Genomic DNA, 26,411 nt, shown 5'->3' on the forward strand with positions numbered 1-26,411 from the left:
TTTTTATTTATTTATTTTATATCAAAACAGGTGGGGCTCTGCCCTGAATGACGGATCGCCACTGGCTGACATGGCTAATTGAGTGATTGTCAGCGACTGACATAATAAGAGAAAAACTGCTGATGCACAACCACATTTCGAAATTGCACCTGGTGTATTCTACTATTCTTACTTTCATTAGTAAATTGAGACCCGACTGAGTAAAACATAGTTGTGTTGTTGTTGGTTTTTACGTCTGCATCGGCCCTGTGTCCAAGATATGGTAGCTGGAGCAGTCGACACATCACGCGCGTCGCTGGGAGTTCCCTTGTCCCCTATAGCACGCCCCTCCGTCTTTCGTCCGCGCCTTCCCGGTCGTGCCTCCCATCTATTCTCTCGCGCCATCTCCCGGGGAAAAGAAGCTGAGGGGCGGTGGCGGCGTCGGTGTAACGTTGCTTCGCTGGCCTGTAACCTCAATGGTCCACATCTAGACTGAAGACTGACAGTTGGACCCGACAGGACAGGTAGCCTTTATTTAATTGTTCTGCATTCTCTGGCAGTTATCTTGCAGTGTATGGGAGGTACAGGTGTAGCCTGTGTATCATGTGAGCATGACATTGTAGCCGACACCCGGAACGTTTTGTTTTTCATACAGTAGTGGAAAATAATGCCTGCACAAAACCGTGTGTTGACACCTTCCCATATAGGCTACCGGTGTTAAAGCCACCGCCGGTTTCTTGGAAGGATTGCAAGGGTGTTGCCAAAGGTTCAATGTGTGCAGTATGATCGGTCCGGTGTTCAATCATATGCCAAGACCAACATCCTTCTTCTTCATGTATGATATGCTGGGTTATAATGCAGTGTAGCCTACGATAGCTAGTGTCAGTGTTGCTTATAGTAATGTATATTAGGCTACGCGCGTAACAATGCGTTAGGACCCTGCGAGTCAGATGCAAGTGTGTCAAATCTGTTGTCCGAAATATTGTAATATCCGGTATTGAAATAGGCAATTGACCCATCCAGTATACTGTGGTGCCTACGGCTTTACTTGTGTGCGTTTTACATGATTCAAATAGCCATTGTCTCACCTCTAGACAAGAGAATGAAGCCGGAGTATTGGTGCGGGTGTGGCAAAGGGGACAAGCAGCATGCGCGCCAATCTGTAAATGATCGTGCATGCTCTGGGTAGGCAACAACTGTGTAGGCAAAACGCTAAATAAATAGTTTAACTGAAATCGTTCAAAATCAAGAAAAGAAGGTAGAATTTAGAATCCTCGAGATGCACCTGCTACAGAATAAGTATATTTGAAAGCATGGATACATGTAGGCTAGCCTAGTTTTGAGTTCACAACCACAGCTGTAATCTGTGGTAGCCTATTCAATGGTCATTTACATTAGGTAATGACATAGCCTATTACAAATATACCAATATCCCCCCCCCACACCTATCTGCTGCTGCATCCCCCTTCCAACAACGGAGCCTTTTTGTCCAGCACATGTTCTTATTTTGGATGTGAGTAAAACCCCCATCATTCATTGTTAACACATCATATTCACCACCAACTTGTAATTAAAATACAATTTCTGAATGGGGTTTGAGTAGCTAGGCCTACAATAAAAAAGCAGACCCCTCATAGGTAGATGCTTCCATTTTTCAGTGTAGGCTACATTTGCACTCACTGGAAGTTTGTTTTTTCCCCAACCAGACAATTAAGTGAGTTTTAATATCAAAGTTGCAAGATGTGAGGCTTTCCCATTAAGAAATTTACAGTAATGTTGTCAGGTATTTATTGAATTTACATCAGGGATGATAAAATATCACACATGAAACAACACTTAGAAAACAATGACTGTGCAAATGACAATTGTTCTTCCGAGACAGCGCCACAATCTAACTGTTCAACAAACAGAATTGTTTGAGCGGGCAATAGTTGTAGGCTTGATTAAATATTGTAGAGACAAGCCAAATCTAGGTGAAAATGTATATTTTTGCATGACGGCTGTTAGAGAACATTATACACTACATGACCAAAAGTATGTGGACACCTGCTCGTTGAACATCTTATTCCAAAATCATGGGCATTAATATGGAGTTGGTCTCCTCCCCTTTGCTGCTATAACAGCCTCCACTCTTCTGGGAAGGCTGTCTACTAGATGTTGGAACATTGCTGCGGGGACTTGCTTCCATTCAGCCACAAGAGCATTAGTGAGGTCAGGCAGTGATATTGGGCGATTAGGCCAGACTCGCAGGCGGCGTTCCAATTCATCCCAAAGGTGTTCGATGGGGTTGAGGTCAGGGCTCTGTGCAGGCCAGTCAAGTTCTTCCACACAGATCTTGACAAACCATTTCTGTATGGACCTCGCTTTGTGCATGAGGGCATTGTCATGCTAAAACAGGAAAGGGCCTTCAACATTGAGATCAGTGTATTACAGCAGCTAGCTCTTAATGGTGAGCTGGTCAATACATACTTTCATTGCATCAGACTGAGCTTACAGTACCAGCTACCGACTCATGCCTCCTCTAGTCTCACAACACAGTCCTATTTCTTACTGTCTGGATTCAATCTGATCTTCTTTTGGATCCTCTCGTTCTTTCTCTCCTTGCTAATCTACTGTCTACTCTATAGTATTCGACTGAGCATCTGTGTGGGTGTCAGTGATCAGTCTAGTGTGTGTGTTCACTCACAGTGCTTCTCCACTGATCGCGCACAGCAACTGAAGCAGGATTTCACATAATTTCTCTGTCCCCCCTATTTGGGGCCTGTTCAGAGGCTCCATCCCTCCATCTTACCTCTCCTTTATTACTGCCTGTTTCTGCTTCTCCAGAGTGCATTGTAGTCTTTGTGCCAACCAGTGTCATTGTTCTGTGCCCCTTGTGTTATTATGTCTCTCTGCAAAAGAGGGGTGCTTATGAATACTATTGGTTTGGGGATAAGGGTTATGATCAACACATAACACCTCCAGATACATACTATATGAGGAATTGCTGTACAGGAAAATTCCTACAGGAATATTCCTAAAAGCGTATGGTTCAGTTAGTTTCCTTGTGAAAATTGCATTTTATGTTCATGTCACATGGAACACATTTCCCAGAAATAGAAGCCAATTGTCCATAGAAGATAGTCGGGGTCTTGTATGGTCTCTGTATGTATACCACTTGTAACCTTTTCTGTGCAATCTGTCACTTCCACATGGGCCCTGGAGGGAGAGGTCACGTGTTACATGTACACTTTTACAGAGAATGCTGTTGGTGTGACTCTTGTCTAGGTAATATATGCAGCAGACGAAACAGTTTGGAAGAGTTCGTGCATATATTATGACGACATTTTCTGACGTTATTGTTCATTTTCCACTTCGCCAAGTGTTTCTTCGGCTGTTTCGGGCACACAAACATTTTTCGCAAAGGCAAGCTGAAGTCGTCAGCCGAAGTCTACACACCCTCGTTGGCGATTGGTCAACTGAAGGAATTCTTCAATGACGTGCCTGTTGTCATTCAACAAGAGACGACTCGTCGTCATGCAATTTTTTCCGGTTTGCCTATAGGTGCCAGCCAAACTGTAGCATGCTAACGCCTTTACAGTCATGCATGACACACTCAGACACACTGCCTCCCCTGTGTCTGCTCCATGTCATTACATGATTGATTTTCATTCCATCATATTTCATTGAATCTGCTGGAACAGTTATTTGTTCACAGCCATATTGAATTCACCACTAGATAAACTTACAGAGTCATACAATTGATTGTAATAAACAGTCATTACACATTACAATTGACAGATGTTTATATCTTTCGAATGACGACATTGTGTTGGCTTTACGCCATTGAGAGGTAGCTAGATGACTGTATTACATCAATTTACCTCAGGAAGACAATGCATGTCCAAGATCATTCTCGTGTCAAGCAATATTGTCTCGAAAGACCAACAAAGGAATTTGCTGCTACCTGGCACATTCCTCTTGCAATGGCTGTTTGCTTTTGCAGACACTGTTTTGAACGTTTGATTACACTAACTCACAGTCTGAACAGCTATTGGTTCACAAGTGTTATGCTCATTGCTCACTATTTAGGTCAACAAATTAATATGAAACAAACTGCCCCAGTCATGATGAAGCATGTGTATTACATCTTCCAATTAGAGGAACTAATAAACTATGAGCCTATCCTGTATTTGTCTATGACATCCTCTGCTAAACTAGCTGCTCACTATTTTGATAGTGTGGCTGCATGTACCTATAGAAAGATAATTCATTATATTTTTATGATTGCACACATCTGTACATCAGCTAACACCAATATAGCCTACAGAAAGAGGTTCTGTTCCATGTCCTGTGAAGGTTCCCCCACTCGACTGCACATGTGCGCCCACCTCTACTACAGTAGGTAGCTCGAGCCAACTTCCATTCATTATAGATTGATGGACTGGCCATAAACTCCATTAGAATAAAATATCTGATTAATACAGCTCCGATAGTGTATGGACCGGCATACTAAACAGGCAAGGTTGTGTGAGAAAGATCCCGTGATTGGCAAACATTGAGAATAAATAGGTTGGGCTCTATAATCATGTGGATTGAGGTCTTTCACTTTATGTGAACTTGATATTTATTTTATTTATCCTTTATTTAACTAGGCAAGTCAGTTAAGAATAGGGTTGAAAAGGGTCAAACTTTCCAGTAAATTTCCGGAATTTTCCATGGGAAGTTAAGCTCTGGAATTTGGGGAATTTTGCTTAAATTAATGTATAAGGAAAAGCTGTGTACATTTGAAAATACTGTGCCAAATCATATGTGAAGAATGCAACAAAGATGCAGAATCATCTGGCCAAGTGCATGAAGTTCCCTCAGTGCTCACAACAAGCAACCTCTGACAAAAGTTCCACTACTTATATTCGAGGAGAAAATTATGAATCAGACACCTTATCGACAGCAACAGCTCATTGTCCTCCTGAAATCAGAAGTTTTTTGACTCAATGGAGGAACGTAGTCAGAGAAATGCTGATGAATGTCTTGCTAGAGCTTTGTATGCAACTGGTTCACCTCTGGTGCTCACAGGCAATGTGTAATGAAAGAGATTTTTGAATGTTCTTCGTCCAGCATACACCCCTCCAACCAGGCATGCTTTATCTACTAATTTGCTGGATGCAGAGTTCAACATAGTTCAAGTGAAGGTCAGGAAAATCATAGAGAAAGCTGACTATTGCAATCATCTCTGATGGGTGGTCGACTGTTTGTGGGCAAGAATAATTAACTACATCATCTCCACCCCTCAACCAGTATTCTACAAGAGCACAGACACAAGGGACAACAGACACCCCGGTCTCTACATTGCACATCAGCTGAAGGCAGTCATCAATGACCTTGGACCACAAACAATTCTGCGAACATGAAGGCTGCTTGGTCTAAAGTGGAGGAGTCCTACCCTCACATCACACCCGTTGGCTGTACTGCTCATGCATTGAATCTGCTTCTCAGGGACGTCATAGCACTGAAAACAATGGATACACTCTACAAGAGAGCCAAGGAAATGGTTAGGTATGTGAAGGGTCATCAAGTTATAGCAGAAATCTACCTCACCAAGCAAAGTGAGACGAATAAGAGCACCACATAAGAGCACCACACACCCGTTGGGGTGGTGTTGTCATGTTTGACAGTCTCCTGGAGGGGAAGGAGTCTCCAAGAAATGGCCATATCACAGTCTGCCGATATGGAAAGCCCCATCAAGAGGATCCTACTGGATGATGTATGTTGGACCCCAAGTATGCTGGCAAGATCATCATGTCTGGTGCAGAGATCAACAAGGCCTATGGTGTCATCACTACTGTGTCTGGCCACCTTGGCCTGGATGAGGGCAAGGTTCTTGGCAGTCTGGCGAAGTACACTTCCAAGCAAGGGCTTTGGGATGGAGATGCAATATGGCAGTCGTGCCAACATATCTCATCAGCCACCTGGTGGAAGGGACTTTGTGGATCTGAGACTTTTTCTCCTGTTGCCTCCATCATCCTCCAAATCCCACCAACATCAGCCGACTCAGAGCGCAACTGGTCCTTGTTTGGGAACACACACCAAAGCACACAACAGGCTGACCAATACAAGGATTGGAAAATTGGTGGTCATCCGGGCAAATTTTAGGCTTTTGAGCCTGACAACGAGCCATCTACAACAAGGTTGGAAAGTGACAGTGAAGATGAGGCCTCAGAGTCTGATGTTCAAGAGGAGGACATTGAGGAGGTCCAGGGAGAAGACATGGAAGCCTGAGAGGAAGACAACCAAAACTTTAGTTTCTAGACTTTCATTTTACAGATGTATGTTGAAAACGTTTTTGGGAGATGCGATGGATCATTGGGGATCATTCAATATTCCCTTTCTTTTGTTGTTCAGTGAAATCATCCCATGTGAAGAGTCAACTCATTTAATTAATGTTCAATTCGAAACTAAATTATATATATTTTTTCTATTGGAAGGATTTAATCATTTGCAATTTTGTCTACTTATGATAAGGTAAAATGTTTATGTTTCTGTCTCCATATGATATGGTAAATATATCCAATGTAAAAAAACATCTACATTTAAATGGTATTAATATTAATTTGCACATGTTTCCGTTAATTCCCATATTCCCATTAATTCCCATATATTCCCGTTAATTCCCACAAGGTTTCCACCTCTGAATATTCCTCAAAATGTGCAACCCTAGTTAAAAGAACAAATTCTTATTTACAATGACGGCCTAATCGGGTCAAACCTGGACGATGCTGGGCCAATTGTGCGTCGACCTATGGGACTCCCAATCACGGCCAAATGTGATGCAGCCTGGATTCAAGCCAGGTACTGCAGTGATGCCTCTTGCACTGAGATGCAGGGTCTTAGACCACTGAGCCACTCGGGAGCTCTTGATGGGACCTAGATATTGTTAGCTTGCCAAATAATGGTCTTGTGTAGAATACAAAGTGCAATTTTATCCCACTATTGTCATCATTGATAGTAATTTCAGAAGTACACTAGTAGTAGTAGCATCAGCAGCACCTCAAAATGCCATGAGCCAATTCTTGAGACTAGAATGCCTCCAGCCTCAGACGTTGGCACCATTATCAGGGCAGATCAGAGACTAGGTTTGTGTTCATTGGGCACTGAACTGAAGAAAACTGACCAAAAAAATGAATGGACCAATAAGCACTGAGGTTGTTGTGTCTGGTCAAAGCAGGCATGACAGAGATATATTTTAACATGCAAAAAGAGCCTTAAAGGTAGACTCAGTGAAATGACATTGCCATGAACAGCACCGCAGATATTGAGATGAGCAAGATGCATCACTCTACTCTCACATAGTTACACACAGTATCTGCACATGTGCATGGGTTCGCTTCACGGTGTTTACACCCTGGTAGCCAAGGCACCAAAACAGGAGAAGTTGAGCCTCACGCTTCAACACTCTTAGTTGTTGCGGAAAGGTACCCGGTATGCTGTTTACTTTCTGCATCTACGTCATATCGCTGAGTTTACCTTTAAAAGATGCACACAAGCGATTAAAAAAAAAAAAAGTTCCTTTTAAAAAACAATATCAATGAATAAATACAGCAATGTACTTAATGTTAATTATTTTGAAGACATTTTTTAGACACAAGTGCTTCCTATTGGACAAAACATAATCCTAAACACAACCAAAGCAAGCTGTAAATGCATCCAAAAAGTTTGTAGCGTCACAAGCTTGATGTAGTCATTGTGTGCTAGGAATATGGGACCAAATACTAAACTTTGTACTACTTTAATACACTATAAGTGAAATTGTCCAAATACTTATGACATTTTTAAATGAGGGGACATTTTTAAACGGTGAATCAAATATGTATGAAAATACCCGAAAATAAAAGGTGACATTCTATACTGTCACCTCATGTATACTGTTACCTCATATAAAACATTTGATCTCCCCCAAAAAATGCTGGAGTATTGAGGCCCAATTTTTTTTTATTGCATCACTGTCCAAATAGATACAGAGGTGAGTGTAAATAAAACCAACATCTATTTGCACCTCTACCTGTCTGCCTGAATCTTTGCCCTTACAACTGCTACAAGGTATTTTACAAACAATGAATGCGCCCTAATTGGAGGGAGACAGACAATACATTCGTGGAGAGAGATGACCCTATCACAGTCCTCGCCTTCTTCTTGTCTTTTGTATTCTGGACTGGTTCTTAATCAGTTATGTTTAGGGCTGTTGTTGGTAGACCTAACAGTTGTATATTTCTGTAAATTGAACCATGTATTTTGCATTAAGATTATTAGGCTATTGCAAGTATCAGAGGGGAGAGACCAGAGACAGCGTATGATTCTCAGCAGTGGCGTGTATTCATTCAAGATATGGACTTGATGGAAAGACGATTGTCTTTTGTATTCTGGACTAGTTGTCATTCAGTTATGTTTAGGGCTATTGGTAACAGTTAATTATTTCTGTACATTGAACCGTGTATTTTGCAATATATAATGTTATTTATTGCATTTATTATTAGGTCTTTGTAGTTATTTATTATAATTTACATTGAACTGTTCCATAAGAAAAGGTTGCTGACCCCCGTATTATAGCTTCATGATATCTGGACAATCTTTCATATGCCAAACCTTTTTGTCTCGTGCTTTAGACCCATCAGCTGAAATGTWATGGCAAACTGTGTTTGACAACTAGATTCTTCACGCTGTCTTCCATGTGCCTTCCCTCTCTGCTGTGACATGACACTGAGCCACCATGTTTGATAGATTCCTCCTGCCACCTGCTGAGCAGTTGAAGGATTGGCCCCAGGGCTACAGAGACCCGCCCTAGCACGCATCACATTTTTGGGGCCGCAAATTGTCAGGGTCTCTGTAAGGAAGAAGGCATGATGACAGATAGGCACCGTCAGGTCATGACAGATGGCACATCATGGCACATCATTCTGCAGAAAATGATCCCCCCATTATTTCCGTTACAATCTGGGCATTTATCTAAACGCTAGCTACAATCGACGAGCCTTTGTTGTGCTACCATACGATATCTATACTCAACCTCCATTGTTTGAAAGTGACATTCTGCAGTATGAGTTAGGAGTCTTTCTACTACAGCAGATATATGGTTTCAACATGTCATTGATACTGATGTATCGTTTCAACGGAGCTGATGCAAAGTGGGGATTGTTATCTGGGCTCTGTCTCAGGAATTGAGAGCAGAACAGAGGTCATCTCACAGACATAACGGAGTCTCTGATTGACATTCCAGACTCACAAAGTTCCAAATCCCTCACTATCCCTTCCCCTAACACTCCATTGTTTGCAGATCTGTAATGTGTAAGCAAAAGCCGGAAGCTCCACCACACACACACACACACACCACAGGGGGTGTATGTACAGAGCAGATATTAATAAGCTCCCAGACATTACTTGAAATGTCAAAACGTACAATAGATTAATTGGCCGACAACACAATGCCAAGTTGGCATCAAGAGGACATTGAAATCCATTGCCCAGCCCGGTAAACTCTATTTTACTACATGCTGGTATTGATGCATGGACTGGGTTGGATTTTTACCTTGCCTTAAATAACGGTATTTTAATGTTTAGTTTCAAATCAAATTGTATTAGTCACATGCGCCGAATACAACAGCTAATGTGCGATCCAGAAAACAGCCGGTAGCCCCAGAGTCTATGAAAGCAGGAACTGCCCATTGCACAGAAACACTGGAAACAACTCGGAACCCCTCCATCCTCTCACGACGACGTTCCCGAAGCCGGTTGTCAATTCGGATGGCCAGAATGATAAGTTCATCCAGAGTGTCGGGGTTGTCCCGAGAAGCCAGTTCATCCTTGAGAACCTCACTGAGTCTGTTCAGAAAGGCTGAGTGAAGTGCTTCTGTATTCCAACCGCTCTCAGCAGCGAGCATCCGAAAGTCAATGGRGTAATCAGCTACTCTCCYGCTGCCCTGCCGAAGCGCAATGAGTCTTTGAGCAGCATTCCTGCCACTGATGGGGTGATCAAAAACCCTCTTCATCTCCTGGGTGAAGCTTTGCCAATTAAAACAGATGTCTGATTGCTGCTCCCATATGGCCGTGGCCCAGGCCAGAGCCCGTCCTGAAAGCAAGGAGATGACGTATGCCACTCTGGAACACTCGCTGGGAAACGTTGATGCCTGCAGCTCGAAGGCCAGCGAGCATTGGAGCAGGAACCCATGACACCTCCCAGGAGGCCCCTCATAGCACTCCGGTGCCGGGAGATGAGGCTCCCGAATGGAGGAAGACGCTGGGCTGGTAGGGAGTGGAGGATTAGGAACAGCCACAGGTACAGCAGCCGTTGCTCCCGCCTGTCCTGTCTGCAGAGTGAACACAAGAGTTCTTAAATCATCCGACAATGTCTGCAGCCACGCCTCTCACCCGCTCTCACCCACAGTTCCATGGTGGGTGAGAGCCGACTGTAAATGGTGGAGTTCGGTATGTTCCTTGGACGACTGAGAAATCTCTGCTTGGTCCATTGTAGGCTTAGGTCTACTGTAACAATAGTACTAGTACAAACTCGAACCCAGGCGCAGAGAAACACAGCAAGCAGAGGTCAAGGTAAATCCAGAACTTTTACTTAGAGTCTTAACAGAAACAAGGCAACCGCACAAGAGCACACTAATAACACATGAGACCTAAGCAAAGATAAAGGCCAACAGAGGAACCTAAATAACAAGMCAACCAGGTGAACAGAGAAGGTAATAAAAAACAGGTGAATCCAATAAGTAATAATCAGGGTAACTTGGAACCTAGAAAACAGGGTAAGGGTGCCCTCCAATGGTAACCTAAGGAAACAACAATCAAATGACACAGAAACTGTGACACTGTCGTCTCTTTACGCAATTGACGGGGATTTGGGCCTGTTCCCGGGAAAGCAGTATGTCGTTCACYTCGGACTCGTTAACGGAAAAAAAAAGCTTCTGCCAGTTCGTGGTGAGTAATCGATGTTCTGATGTCCAGAAGTTATTTTCGGTAATAAGAGACGGTAGCAGCAACATTATGTACAAAATAAGTAAAAAAAGAACTTACAAACAACGCAAAAAAAACAAACATAAAAACACACTCGTTAGGAGCACATRAAATGTCAGCCATCTTCTCTGGTGCCATTTTTACATGTTAAATGTAATATAAATGTTATTAACTGAGTGATGAAACTCAAAAAATTATGGCCATCATCCATTCTTACTGCTAGTAAGAGACTGCTAACAGTTGAGAACTGCTAATTTGCTAGCAAGCGCTTTGGGTGCGCACATGTACAAGGGACAATGCCCCTTGTGGCAAAAGTAAGAACTGCCATTGAATCCATTGAAAATGCATGGTCAGAAGCTAGGTTTCCATTCAATTAGCGACAGATTTTCATGCGAATATTCCAAAATCTGCATAAAGAAATGACATGCATTTTCTCACCAGTGGTGAGTTTCCACACGTAATGCACACAAAAAGGGCTTTTCTGCTTAATCTTTCATGTCCCGAATAAAAATCGAAACTTCAATGTATTTCCATCGCATTTTCAACTGATAGTTTTGTCACAAGCCCCATTAAAATCACAATGTTTTTGCCACTCTAGGGTCATGCACGACTCATTAAGCATATTTAAAACTTTTATTATTCAAAAACATAAAATACCGTCAAATACCATAACACCGTAAAAAGAAATAAAAAATATTGTGATATAATACAGTATTTTGGCCATATCGCTCAGCCCTAGCCCAGCCTCTAGTGTTCTGCAACATACTTCTGGCAATGATCTATGAACAGTAAGCTCAGCTGCTTTGCAGGCCACAACAACCACCTAACTGCCTCATTGTCTTTTTAATCAAGGGGATTTTCTTATCTAATCTGCTGTCATTACGTCACTCAGAAAACAGGGTTCCAAAAGGGTTCTTTGGCTGTCCCCATAGGAGAACCCTTTTTGGTTCCAGGTAAAATCCTTTTTGGTTCCAAGTAGAACTCTTTTGGGTTCCATGGGGTTCAAGACTTAATGACAAGGTGTCAGGGTCGTGTGTATAGGTGGCAGGGAAGTCAGGCGCAGGAGAGTTAGACGGAGTGTAAATGGAGACTTTTAATAAATGTCCACTTAACATGCTCCAAACACGAAAATATACATACATAAAATAAACATGGGCGATCGACCCAGGGCGAGTGCCGGAYCCAGCCTGGGATTCTCTGGCGCAGTGTGAGGAGGGATACCGGCGAATGGAGGCAGCACGACGACGCGGTAGGAAGCCTGTGTGTCAGCACTTATGTTTGATAGCTTCACGGTCGTCTGTTTTGRTGGTTTGTTTTGTTTTTTTCCTTCTTGAAATAAAAAGAAGATGTACTTTCCACGCGCTGCGCCTTGGTCCTCTCTCAGTCCCTTTGACGATCGTGACACAAGGAGCTTCTTTGAAGAGATAAACAGTCAAAAGAGTTGTGCACCTAAGCACCTGCCGTCCCATTCCCTATTATCTCCTCTAGGCTGAAGATTAAGTGTGCAGTGACCATAACAGATGTGGAGCTTTCAGTAATTGAGTTGCATTGCGGCCTAAATGAAAGAATTGATTGGCCCCCACGTCTTGACATGTGAAATGAGCACCCACGTTTCTGTCACTGATCAACTTCTAAGACCATTTCTCTTCACACACACACACACACACACACACACACACACACACAGACACCTACAGCATATTACATACACTCTTAGAAAAAAGGGTTCTAAAAGGGTTCTTCGGCTGTCCCCATAGGAGAACACTTTTTGGTTCCAAGTAGAACTCTTTTTGGTTTCAGGTGAAACTCTTTTGGGTTCCATGTAGAACCCTCTGTGTAAAGGATTCTACATGGAACCCACAAGAGTTTCACCTGGAACCAAAAATGGTTCTTCAAAGGGTTCTCCTATGGGGACAGCCAATGAACCCTTTTAGGTTCTAGATACAGTGGGGAGAACAAGTATTTGATAACCTGCAAAATCGGCAGTGTTTCCTACTTACAAAGCATGTAGAGGCCTGTAATTTTTATCATAGGTACACTTCAACTGTGAGAGACGGAATCTAAAACAAAAATCCAGAAAATCACATTGTATGGACGTTTTTTAAGTAATTCATTTGCATTTTATTGCATGACATTAGTATTTGATACATCAGAAAAGCAGAACTTAATATTTGGTACAGAAACCTTTGTTTGCAATTACAGAGATCATACGTTTCCTGTAGTTCTTGACCAGGTTTGCACACACTGCAGCAGGGATTTTGGCCCACTCCTCCATACAGACCTTCTTCAGATCCTTCAGTTTCAGGCTGTCGCTGGGCAATACGGACTTTCAGCTCCCTCCAAAGATTTTCTATTGGGTTCAGGTCTGGAGACTGGCTAGGCCACTCCAGGACCTTGAGATGCTTCTTACGGAGCCACTCCTTAGTTGCCTGGCTGTGGGTTTCGGGCGTTGTCATGCTGGAAGACCCAGCCACGACCCATCTTCAATGCTCTTACTGAGGGAAGGTGGTTGTTGGCCAAGATCTCGCGATACATGGCCACATCCATCCTCCTCTCAATATGGTGCAGTCGTCCTGTCCCCTTTGCAGAAAAGCATCCCCAAAGAATGATGTTTCCACCTCCATGCTTCACGGTTGGGATGGTGTTCTTGGGGTTGTACTCATCCTTCTTCTTCCTCCAAACACGGCGAGTGGAGTTTAAACCAAAAGCTCTATTTTGTCTCATCAGACCACATGACCTTCTCCCATTCCTCCTCTGGATCATCCAGATGGTCATTGGCAAACTCCAGACGGCCTGGACATGCGCTGGCTTGAGCAGGGGGACCTTGCGTGCGCTGCAGGATTTTAATCCATGACGGCGTAGTGTGTTACTAATGGGTTTCTTTGAGACTGTGTCCCAGCTCTCTTCAGGTCATTGACCAGGTCCTGCCGTGTAGTTCGGGCTGATCCCTCACCTTCCTCATGATCATTGATGCCCACGAGGTGAGATCTTGCATGGAGCCCCAGACCGAGGGTGATTGACCGTCATCTTGAACTTCTTCTTCCATTTTCTAATAATTGCGCCAACAGTTGTTGCCTTCTCACCAAGCTGCTTGCCTATTGTCCTGTAGCCCATCCAGCCTTGTGGCAGGTCTACAATTTTATCCCTGATGTCCTTACACAGCTCTCTGGTCTTGGCCATTGTGGAGAGGTTGGAGTCTGTTGATTGAGTGTGTGGACAGGTGTCTTTTCTACAGGTATTGAGTTCAAACAGGTGCGTTAATACAGGTAATGAGTGGGGAGAACAGGAGGGCTTCTTAAAGAAAAACTAACAGGTCTGTGAGAGCCGGAATTCTTACGGTTGGTAGGTGATCAAATACTTATGTCATGCAATAAAATGCAAATGAATTACTTAAAAATCATACAATGTGATTTTCTGGATTTTTGGATTCCGTCTCTCACAGTTGAAGTGTACCTATGATAAAAATTACAGACCTCTACATGCTTTGTAAGTAGGAAAACCTGCAAAATCGGCAGTGTATCAAATACTTGTTCTCCCCACTGTATGTCACGGATCCCCCCGGCACTGATGCTCATTCTGTTCACCAATTCCGGAGATCTACGTCACCGGCTTTCTAGGCTTCACTGAACGGGATTCATTATCATCCACCCCGGACTGTCTTGTCTGATTACACACACCTGGTTCCCATTTCCTCTGATTAGTATGTTATATATGTCTTATATATGTCTCTCTCTGTCTTTGTCGGTTATTGTTCCCATGTCCGTTGGTCGTGTGAGTACCTATGCATTGGTGCAGCTGTTATGTTGCATGCTTTATATATTGTGTATTACGGGTATCAWCCCGTGTTGTTCAACGAGGTTTACCGTCGCTCTTTTGTTTGGGTACAGCCCAGTGTTTTGTATACGTGTTTGTTTTGGGTATATTAAAAACCCCTATTGTGTATTCCTGCACCTGGGTAGAGCTGGAGTTATGTTGTCAAAACGGCAGGTTGTCATTCGWCCAGCTCATCAGCATGGCGATCCGGTTGGACAACCTCCTGCGGTCCCAAAGAAGACCTGCGAGGAATTTGGAGCCCATGGCTACCCCTGCTCCGTGGCCAGAGCCGATGGAGGTGGGCTCGGCACGTTTGCCTGAGGCAGAGCATAAGTGAAGGAGGAATCTGAGCCTCTGCTTCTATTGTGGAGAAAGAGGTCATTTCTCCTGCTCTCTATTCACTAGGAGGTGAGGAGGTGACAAGCCAGGGAATTCRCCTGCGCCAGGAGGCAAGGTCTCCTCTCCTTGTCGTTAAATTCCGTGAGTACCCTAGCCCTTCACTCCCATTAGCTCTGATTGATTCCAGAGTTGCCGGGAATTTCTTAGATAGCGCACTGGCCACTGCATTATGCATTCCTTTGTTTCCACTGCATTCACCCATTCCAGTTCGAGCCCTGGATAATCGTCCAATAAGGACAGGGCTCGTACATCACATTACTGTTCCTGTTTCATTGCTGACCATGACACTCATTCAGAACAGATCACTTTCTTGATTATAGACACCCCCACGCACCCCATTGTTTTAGGTCTCCCCTGGTTGAGTTTGCATAACCCGGTTATTTCCTGGTCCGATAGGAGACTGCTGGGTTGGTCGCAGGAGTGTCAGGGAAGGTGTCTCGCGGTGTCTGTCAACACCACTACGGTGGAAAGTCCGGACTGTGCTCAAGTGGATTTACCGGAGGAGTACCAGGATCTGCACCGGGTTTTCTCAAAGACCCAGGCTACACGCCCTTCTCCCCAACGCCCCTGGGACTGTGCCATTGTCCTGATATTTGACGCAGCCCTCCCGAGAGGACATGTCTATCCTCTCTCCTATGCAGAGACCGAGGCCATYGAGACCTATGTACAGGAGAGTCTCCAGCAGAATTTTTTCCGCCCCTCTAAGTCACCAGCCTCCTCAAGCTTCCTTTTTGTCAAGAAAGATGGGGGACTGCGCCACTGCATTGATTATCGAACACTGAACAAGGCCACCATCAAGTTCAGCTAACCTTTACCCCTCATCCCAACCACCATCGAACAAATGCACGGGGCGCAGTACTTCACGAAACTGGCCTTGAGGAGCGCCTACAATCTGGTGCGCATTCGTGCAGGCAATGAATGGAAGACTGCTCTTTACTCGTAATGCCCTTTGGCCTGTCTAATGCTCCTTCAGTCTTCCAGGCATCAACAAAGTGTTTCGGGACATGCTGGGACGGGGCGTAGTGGTCTATATAGACGACATTTTGGTCTATTCTGCTGACCGCGTCCAGCATGTCTCATTGGTCAGGTCTGTGCTGAGAAGACTGTTGGAGCATGATCTATATGTTAAACAGGAGAAATGCTTGTTTTTCCAGCGGTCCAAGTCCTTTTTGGACTATCTCATCTCCACGGAGGGAGTGGAGATGGAGGAGCAACGTGTCAGCGCAGTCAGGTCATGGCCCATCCCCAACTCTATGAAAGCAATCCAGCGATTCCTGGGGTTCGCCAACTATTTCCAGAGGTTCATCKGGGGCTTCAGCACGGTAGTTGCGCCTCTTACCTCCCTGCTGAGAGGAGGTCAGCGGCTTCATTGGACGGCGAAGGCGGAGAGGGCGTTCGAGACGCTATAGGCACGTTTCACCACTGCTCCCGTGTTGGCACATCCCGACCCCTCACTCCCCTTCATCGTCGAGGTTGATGCCTCCGAAGTAGGAGTTGGGGCAGTGCTGTCCCAGCGTACCAGGAACCCCCCCAAAGCTGCGGCCCTGTGTTTTCTACTCTAAGCAGCTGAGCCCCGCCCAGAGGAATGACGACGTAGGGGACCGGAAACTTTTGATGGTCAAGAAGGCTTTGAAGGCGTGGAGGCACTGGCTGGAGGGGTCCAAACACCCTTTCCTGGTGTGGACGGACCACCGCAACCTGGAGTACATCAGGACAGCGACGAGGCTAAACCCGAGACAGGTTKCAATTCACGATTTCCTATAGGCCAGGCTCGCRTCTATGACGCAGAGGAGAGGCAGGGAGAGGAGACCCTCGTCATCCCTCCGTTCCGCATAATCGCGCCAGTGGTATGGGATGTGGATGCTGACATACGGCAGGCCCTGTGTACAGAACCCGCACCMGCACAGTGCCCGGAGAACCGCGCCTACGTGCCCACAGGTGTGCCGGGTCATCCTGGGATAGGCTGTACCATCGCCTGCCTAACGGAGAAGTACTGGTGGCCCACCTTGGCTAGGGWCGTCCGGGGTTACGTCTCTTTCTGCTCCATCTGTGCTCCGTCTACCCTGGTCTCACCTCTCAGTGGACTTTGTCACTGACCTTCCCCCCTCCCAGGGAAACACCACCATTCTTGTCATTGTGGACCATTTTTCCAAAGCTTGTCGCATCCTTCCCCTGCCTGGGCTTCCGTCGGCCATGCAAACCGCAGAGGCTCTTTTTACGCACGTCTTCCGGCACTACGGGATCCTGGAGGATCGTGGCCCTCTGTTCACCTCACGGGTATGGAAGGCATTCATGGAACACCTAGGGGTCACAGTCAGTCTCACCTTCGAGTATCGGCCTCAAGAAAATGGGCTGGTGGAGAGGATCTACCAGGATTTGGGCAGGTTCCTGCGGTGTTACTGTCAGGATCGGCCGGGCGGATTTTCTACCTTGGGTGGAGTACACGCAGAATTCCCTCCGCCACTCCTCCACTAACCTCACACCCCAACACACACTGGAAAGGAATCAGCCGGCCCTGGCACCTTGGCATCCGAGCCAGACCGAGGCTCCTGCGGTGGACGATTGGTCGCCGTGCGTCGGCACAAGGAACAGGCTGACCGCCACCGCAGTGAGGTGCCTGTTTTCTCCCCAGGCGACCGGGTCTGGCTCTCCACCCGGAACCTGCCCCTCTGCCTGCCCTGCCGGAAGCTGAGCCCGTGGTTTGTGAGGCCGTTTAAAGTCCTGAGGAGGGTTAATGAGCTAACGTACCGTTTACAACTCCCTGTTGATTACCGCATTAACCTGATCTTTCATGTGTCTCTCCTCAGGCCAGTGGTGCCTGGTCCCCTCGCTGAGGCTGGACCTACTGATGTCCCACCTCCTCCTCTGGACATCGAGGGAGGTCCGGCGTACTCGGTCCGGGAGGTCCTGGATTCGAGGCGTCGGGGGGGGGGCGTCTCTAGTACCTCATCGACTGGGAGGGGTACGGCCCAGAGGAGTGGTGCTGGGTTCCTGCATTGGACATCTTGGACGCTTCGCTGACCAGGGATTTTTACCGTCGGCGCCCAGACCGACCCGCACTGCGACCCTGTGGTCGTCCCACTGCTGGTGCAGCGTGTCAGAGGAGGGCTACTGTCACGTACCCCCCCGGCACTGATGCTCATTCTGTTCACCAGTTCTGGAGGTCTACGTCACCGGCTTTCTAAGCTTCACTGAATGGGATTCATTATCATCAACCCCAGACRGTCTTGTCTCATTACACACACCTGGTTCCCATTTCCCCTGATTAGTATGTTATATATGTTCCCTCTGTCTTTGTCGGTTATTGTTCCCATGTCCGTTGGTCGTGTGAGTACCTATGCATTGGTGCAGCTMTTATGCTGCTTGCTTTATATATTGTGTACTATGGGTATCGTCCAAATCCTTTAAACCAGCTTTTTTTCCTAAGAGTGTAGGCTACCCATTGCATAAACATGACCTTACGGATGTAAAACTGCACAATCCTGACATGTAGCTCACTCAAACTCAACACAGTTTCAGTTTGCAATTTACAGCCATTGTTGAGGAAATAAAGTAATTATACCCTATTTCTTATTGTTAGGTGCTGGTCATGAAGTCACTTCATAAAGGGTTCAAAGACACTCCATGTATTACTTTCTTTGTCCACACTGAGCTTTGAAATTGAGGGACTTATCACTAGACTTGGGCGCTATCCAGATATCATACGTTCCTACTGATCTTGTGCCATATTCAGTAATACTGGCACTGAACACAAGGGACGCTATTTTCAAACCCCACTGAGCCTTTGTAATCCGAAGGTTAGCAATGCTTATAAGTACATGTAAAATCCCATAGAGAATGATAACAAAATGCTCACGAGCGCTACATSTTATACAGTCTCTGACCTGAAGTATTTGCAGGACAGACATCCCAGCTCAAAGTTATACAAGTAACAAAAAATGCTACTTACAGTTTGCTGCATGCACAAAACAAATATTAGACAGCAAGGCTCTTGATACAGGAGGAGATTCTCTGCTGTTACCAAGCGCAACTTGATTTTGTAAGAAGCTAACCACTTAGCTAGATAACTAAAGAGCTAATAAATTAGCTAAATTATCTGACAGGTATTATGTAGAACGCGATCTTCGGTATTTCCTAATGTATTGCACAAGTTGACTGCAGGTATTTACTTAAAGGGATACTTTGGTATTTTGCCAATGAGGCCCTTTATCTACTTCCCCAGAGTCAGATGGACTCGTTGTCACTCCCTGACCTTAGAGATCCTTATTATTCTCTATGTTTGGTTAGGTCAGGGTGTGACTCGGGTGGGAAAGTCTATGTTTTCTATTTCTTTGTTTTTGGCTGTGTGTGTTTCCCAATCAGAGGCAGCTGTCTATCGTTGTCTCTGATTGGGGATCATATATAAGTTGTKATTTTCCTTTTGGGTTTTTGTGGGATKTTGTTTTCTGTTTAGTGTCTGTGCCTGACAGAACTGTTCACTTTCATTTTRYTTTTTTGTTATTTTGTTTAAGTGTTTTTTGAATAAAAGGAATCATGAACACTTACCACGCTGCGCTTTGGTCTACGCTTCCTACCACCAACGAGAGCCGTTACACTCGTGGATACCATTTTTATGTCTCTGTATGAAGAAAGTAATTATATATATATTTTTTTGTATGTTTCAGTATTTCATTTTTTACCCCTTTTTCTCCCCAATTTCATGATATCCAATTGGTAGTTAGTCTTGTCCTATCGCTGCAACTCCCATACTGACTCGGGAGAGCTGTGCGTCCTCCAAAACACGACCCCGCCAAGCCACACTGCTTCTTGACACCCTCCCCTAACCCGGACGACGTTGGGCCAATTGTGTGCCGCCTCATGGGTCTCCCAGTCGCAGCCYCCTGCGACACAGCCTGGGATCTAATCAGTATGAAGTTAGTTTCGAGCCAATTCTAACTAGCGTTAGCACAATGACTGGAAGTCTATGGGTATCTGCTAATCCTGAAGTAGCCTTTAAAAGTAGCTACAAATATTACAATTTATAAAAAACWACTTCAAAGAAATAGTTTCAACGGTATTGACAGTATTGAAAAACCATCCCGTGGCTATTTCCAAATACCCCGGTATAGGTATATCCGGTATACCGCCCAAGCCTACTTATCATGCTGCGTGTCACATTAGTCCTCTCAAGATCCTGTTTATATAATTTTTGGATTGCCTCTGATTATGCACAGATAGGTTTGCCTGTCGCTAAAGTTGAGAGAAGTCTTCCGTCTGAGCCTTTCAAGAGTTAAATCCAGAGACCCGTTAGCAGACAGACAGCTGGCTGAGGGAAATGTTAATCTAAACTTCCTTGATGCTTTGGTGACTAATACCACATTATCCATCAGCTGTTTACAAGTGTGGAGCAATTAAAAGACTGAATTAAAACCCTATTTTGTTACTTCTTAATTACGGTTTTCCTGGATGTGTTAAACTTTAATCTTAGCCTGCCTTGTGCCATTTCACTAATCCCACCATCTCATTAGCTTTATCCCTTGTTTTTTATATCACACTTCCATTTTAGCTAGAGAAATGGTACTCAAATCTGGATCAAAGTACTGAAAGATTTAGAGATGTCTGTAATCTTGTCTAATGTCCATTGGTGGCACTCAGGTTTCCTGTCTTTATGCTATAGCGTAGCCGATGTGGAATAACTTGTAACGATTGTTCTCCTCCTCGTCTGAGGAGGAGCAGGGATCGGACCAAAACGCAGCTTTTGTGGAGTACATAATGAATTTATTCAAACAAGACGAACACGAAGCACACTTGAATAAATTACAAAATAACAAAAACGACGTAGACCGACCTGGACATGAGAACTTACATAACACGAAGAACGCACGAACAGGAACAGACTAAACAAACGAAACAGTCCCGTGTGGTACAGACACGGAAGACAATCACCCACAAACAAACGGTGTGAACAGCCTACCTTAATATGGTTCTCAATCAGAGGAAACGTCAAACACCTGCCCCTGATTAAGAACCATATAAGGCTAATTAACCAATGAACCTAAACAAGAAACAAATAACATAGACTSCCCACCCAGCTCACGTCCTGACCAACTAAACAAAGCTAAACAAAGGAAAAACAGGTCAGGAACGTGACATAACTACTCAGTTAGCGATGCGCTAATCTTGTGCAAGTGATGTCATCCGCCCTGAGACCCAGAAGTATTGTTTCTCCAGACCTAGAAATGCCTTTTTTTTTAGGTCAGTGGTATTGATGGTGCTTCTTTGGGTTGCGAATGTTGCGTGCAGAGGGTTCCTTGTTCGTGCCCAGCTTGGGGCAGACAGGGACGGAAGCTATACTGTTACACTAACACCATGATAAACATGTGGTTTGTCTTACAGATACAGCAGGAGTAATATTTGTTTACATGATTAACTCAAGTATTCCACAACATAGTAGGGCTGACCACATTTAGTCGATGGGTCGATTGTTTGGTCGACAGCCTGTTGGTCGACCGACATTCCTTTAGCCGAACAGTAGCAGAAAAATATACAGTATCAGTCAAAAGTTTGGACACACCTACTCATTCAAGGGTTTTTCTTTATTTTTACTATTTTGTACATTGTAGAATAATAGTGAAGACATCAAAACTATGAAGTAACACATAGGGAATCATGTAGTAACCAAAAAAGTGTTAAACAAATCAAAATATATTTTATATTTGAGATTCTCCAAAGTAGCCACCCTTTGCCTTGATGATAGCTTTGCACACTCTTGGCATTCTCTCAACCAGCTTCATGAGGAATGCTTTTCCAACAGTCTTGATGGAGTTCCCACATAAGCTGAGCACTTTTTGGCAGCTTTTCCTTCACTCTGCGGTCCAACTCATCCCAAACCATCTCAATTGGGTTGAGGTCGGGTGATTGTGGAGGCCAAGTCATCTGATGACTCACTCCATCATACTCCTTCTTGGTCAAATAGCCCTTACACAAACAAATGATAGTCCCACTACCGCAAACCAGAAATGTGCCTTGAATTCTAAACAAATCCCTCACAGTCACCAGCAAAGCACCCCCACACCATCACACCTCCTCCTCCATGCGTCATGGTGGGAATCACACATGRGGAGATCATCCGTTCACCTACTCTGCGTCTCACAAAGACACAGCGGTTGGAACCAAAAATCTCAGATTTGGACTCGTCAGACCAAAGGACAGATTTCCACCGGTCTAATGTCCATTGCTTGTGTTTCTTGGCCCAAGCAAGTCTCTTCTTCTTATTGGTGTCCTTTAAGTAGTGGTTTCTTTGCAGCAATTCGACCATGAAGGCCTGGTTGACGCAGTCTCCTCTGACTACATTATGTTGAGGTCTGTCTTTTACTTGACCTCTGTGAAGCATTTATTTGGGCTGCAATCTGAGGTGCAGTTAACTCTAATGAACCTATCCTCGGCAGCATAGTTAACTCTGGGTCTTCCTTTCCTGTGGCGGTCCTCATGAGAGCCAGTTTCATCATAGCGCTTGATGGTTTTTGTGACTGCACTTGAAGAAACTTTCAAAGTTCTTGACGTTTTCTGGATTGACTGACCGTCATGTCTTAAAGTAATGATGGACTGTCGTTTTTGGCTTATTTGAGCTGTTCTTACCATAATATTGCCTTGGTCTTTTARCAAATAGGGCTATCTTCTGTATACCAACCCTACCTTGTCACAGCACAACTGATTGGCTCAAACGCATTAAGAAGGAAAGAAATTCCACAAATTAACTTTTAACAAGGCATARCTGTGGTTCTGAAACACATCAGTGCGCTGTTGAATTGGCACCTTTTCCTAGACCATGTTGCTATGTGCATAATAGCAAAMTTAACCAGCATATTGGTGTTGAGAACAATGCGGCGGAGGCAGCAGCAGAATGAGGAGACGAGAACACAGCCCGTACCTTATTGTCTAAGAAAAGTGAGGAGAGAGGAATCCCCAATTTAATTAGGTCTATAATCAATAGCCTAACTGTTAAATGTGCTTGGCTTTATAAATCATCCATATATATCTATAGAAATAAGACAGATACTGCTTCTGTTGCCTGTTTGAGTATTTGTTTGTCAAGTAAACTATTTCTAGTAAACATGTCAATTAAACAATTTCACAAATGTTTTTAATCTTTYCTTTGCTGTAATAAAGGCTTTACACTTTTTTCCCGTTAGAACAGCTTCTGGTATTGTTTATAACTTATTTTGTGTTGTTTACACTGTTCCAAAATTGTCAGAAAAATAATATTTATAATAATTATAACACTCTTTTTCTTTTTCTCCTTCTTATTTTTACTATGATGATCATCATCATAATAATAAGTAACGTCATTATCATTAGTAGGGTTAGTATAGCAGCCTTGTGTAACCACCTTTGAGCTGTAGGCCTAAGAACACATCCTCTTTAGTCTTAAAACTGTAACTTAGGCATATATTAAGCCTGTATTTCAAAACTTATATAGGGTACTAGATCAATCAATCATTCATTCGTTCATGTCATCACACAGCATACGAGACATTCATATTTGGAAATGCAATCAAGCTTTTTAATTTTAAAATAAAATAAAGCGACCTTTGAATAATTTGCTTAAACATGAAATAAACCGTTCCATTCCGAAAATTGCATTCATGAATGATTGCGACTGTTTAGTCTTTGCTGTAATAAAGGCTTAACAAAAAAACGTTACAACAGACTCTGGTACGCTTGTAATTTATTTAGTGTTGTTTACATTGTTCCAAACGGTCAGAAAAATTATATTGTGATCTGACAGCACCTGTTTGGCACACATAATATACACGCAGCGCTTGCTCCTTACCTTACTTTTCTTGATCTCCAGTATTTTCCACAACTAGTAAGATTTATTCCACATATCTGACTTCCCCTTTACCTCATGAGCAACCAGTAGCCTAACCATTCCCCCTTTTCGGGTTTATTTCTCACGTCCTCTGCATCCATTTTGCTGTTATGGTGTTTGGAGTTTGTTATAACCAATTTATTAATGTGTTTATGATATGCTATAGGTCAGGCCACCTTGGTCACATGCATGTCATGCATTCTTTGTGTTATGGAAAGAGATCAAGATTTGAACTGGAATGTTTTCCTAAACAAATTAGATATTTTGGGAAACAGACCTTTGCAGTCAGAAATGGCTGTGGGAATATATGGGAATTAACGGGAATACATGGGAATTAACGGAAATATATGCAAATTAATATGAATACCATTTAAATGTAGATGTTTTTTGCATTGSATATATTTACCATATCATATGGAGACAGAAACATAAACCATTTACCTTATCATAAATAGACATAATTGCAAATGATTAAATCCTTCCAATAGAAATAAAAAAACWATTTAGTTACGAATTGAACTTTAATTAAATGAGTTGACTCTTCACATGGGATGATTTCACTGAACAACAAAAGAAAGGGAATATTGAATGATCCCCAATGATCCATCGCATCTCCCAAAAACGTTTTCAACATCTGTAAAATGAAAGTCTAGAAACTTAAGCTTTGGTTGTCTTCCTCTCAGGCTTTCATGTCTTCTCCCTGGACCTCCTCAACGTCCACCTCTTGAACATCAGACTCTGAGGCCTCATCTTCACTGTCACTTTCCAACCTTGTTGAGGATGGCTTGTTGTCAGGCTCAAAAGCCTAAAATTTGCCCGGATGGCCACCAATTTTTCAACCCTTGTATTGGTCAGCCTGTTGTGTGCTTTGGTGTGCGTTCCCAAACAAAGACTAGTTGCGCTCTGAGTCGGCTGATGTTGGTGAGATTTGGAGGATGATGGAGGCAACAGGAGAAAGAGCTTCAGATCCACAAAGTCCCTTCCACCAGGTGGCTGATGAGATACGTTGGCACGACTGCCATATTGCATCTCCATCCCAAAGCCCTTGCTTGGAAGTGTACTTCGCCAGACTGCCAAGAACCTTGCCCTCATCCAGGCCAAGGTGGCCAGACACAGTAGTGATGACACCATAGGCCTGGTTGATCTCTGCACCAGACAGGATGATCTTGCCAGCATACTTGGGGTCCAACATGTACGCTGCGGTGTGTATGGGCTTCAGGCAGAAGTCTTCAAGCTTTTTGATGTATTTCAGAACTGCAGTTTCCTCTGCTTGGAGCAACAGTGAAGTGGGCAGGGCAGTATGGTTTTCTTCTCTTACATCTACAAACAGAGTCTGAACATCAGACAGGATGGCATTGTCTCCCTCAATCCATGCAATGGCTACTACAATAGGTTTCAGGAGTTTRYGGCTGCTTACCACTCTCTCCCAAAATACATCATCCAGGAGGATCCTCTTGATGGGGCTGTCCATATCGGCAGACTGTGATATGGCCATTTCTTGGAGAGACTCCTTCCCCTCCACGAGACTGTCAAACATGATGACAACACCACCCCAACGTGTGTTGCTAGGCAGCTTCAATGTGGTGCTSTTATTCTTCTCACTTTGGTTGGTGAGGTAGATTGCTGCTATAACTTTATGACCCTTCACACACCTAACTATTTCCTTGGCTCTCTTGTAGAGTGTATCCATTGTTTTCAGTGCCATGATGTCCTTGAGGAGCAGATTCAATGCATAAGCAGCACAGCCAATGGGTATGATGTGAGGGTAGGACTCCTCCACATTAGACCAAGCAGCCTTCATGTTTGCAGCGTMGTCTGTCACCTTCTGTGGTCCAAGGTCATTGATGACTGCCTTCAGCGCATCTGCAATGTAGAGACCAGTGTGTCTGTTGTCCCTTGTGTCTGTGCTCTTGTAGAATACTGGTTGACGGGTGGAGATYATGTAGTTAATTATTCCTTGCCCACYAACATTRYACCACCCATCAGAGATGTTTGTATTACAGTCAGCTTTCTCTATGATTTGCTTGACTTTTCAACTCTGTTGAACTCTGCATCCAGCAAATGAGTAGATAAAGCATGTCTGGTTGGCGGGGTGTATGCTGGGTGAAGAACATTCAGAAATTTCTTCCATTACACATTGCCCGTGAGCATCAGAGGTGATCCAGTTGCGTACACAGCTCGAGCAAGACATTCATCAGCATTTCTCTGACTACGTTCCTCCATTGAGTCAAAAAAAAAATCTGATTCCAGGAGGACCATGAGCTGTTGCTGTCGATAAGGTGTCTGATTCATTATTTTCACCTCATATAGAAGTAGAGGGACTTTTGTCCGAGGTTGCTTGTGAGCGCTGAGGGAGCTTTATGCACTTGGCCAGATGATT

The 26,411-nt window shown here is 44.1% G+C and overlaps 1 protein-coding gene across 5 annotated transcripts in view; it reads left to right on the top strand.

Annotated features, from left to right (window-relative positions):
• Window positions 1-351: 351 nt before the first annotated feature.
• Window positions 352-26,411, top strand: part of LOC111966474 (band 4.1-like protein 1) — a 109,521-nt gene continuing 83,461 nt past the window's right edge. For 4 of the 5 annotated variants that reach the window (XM_023991125.2, XM_023991126.2, XM_023991127.2 and 1 more), the window contains exon 1: window positions 355-503. The gene's annotated coding sequence lies outside the window, so the exon portion shown is untranslated. Of the gene's footprint in view, window positions 504-26,411 lie in introns of all 5 variants that reach the window. The other variant, XM_023991130.2, reaches the window with a different exon arrangement.

The sequence above is a fragment of the Salvelinus sp. IW2-2015 genome, linkage group LG7 (genome assembly GCF_002910315.2).
Source record: "Salvelinus sp. IW2-2015 linkage group LG7, ASM291031v2, whole genome shotgun sequence".
NCBI classification, from domain to species: Eukaryota; Metazoa; Chordata; class Actinopteri; order Salmoniformes; family Salmonidae; genus Salvelinus; species Salvelinus sp. IW2-2015.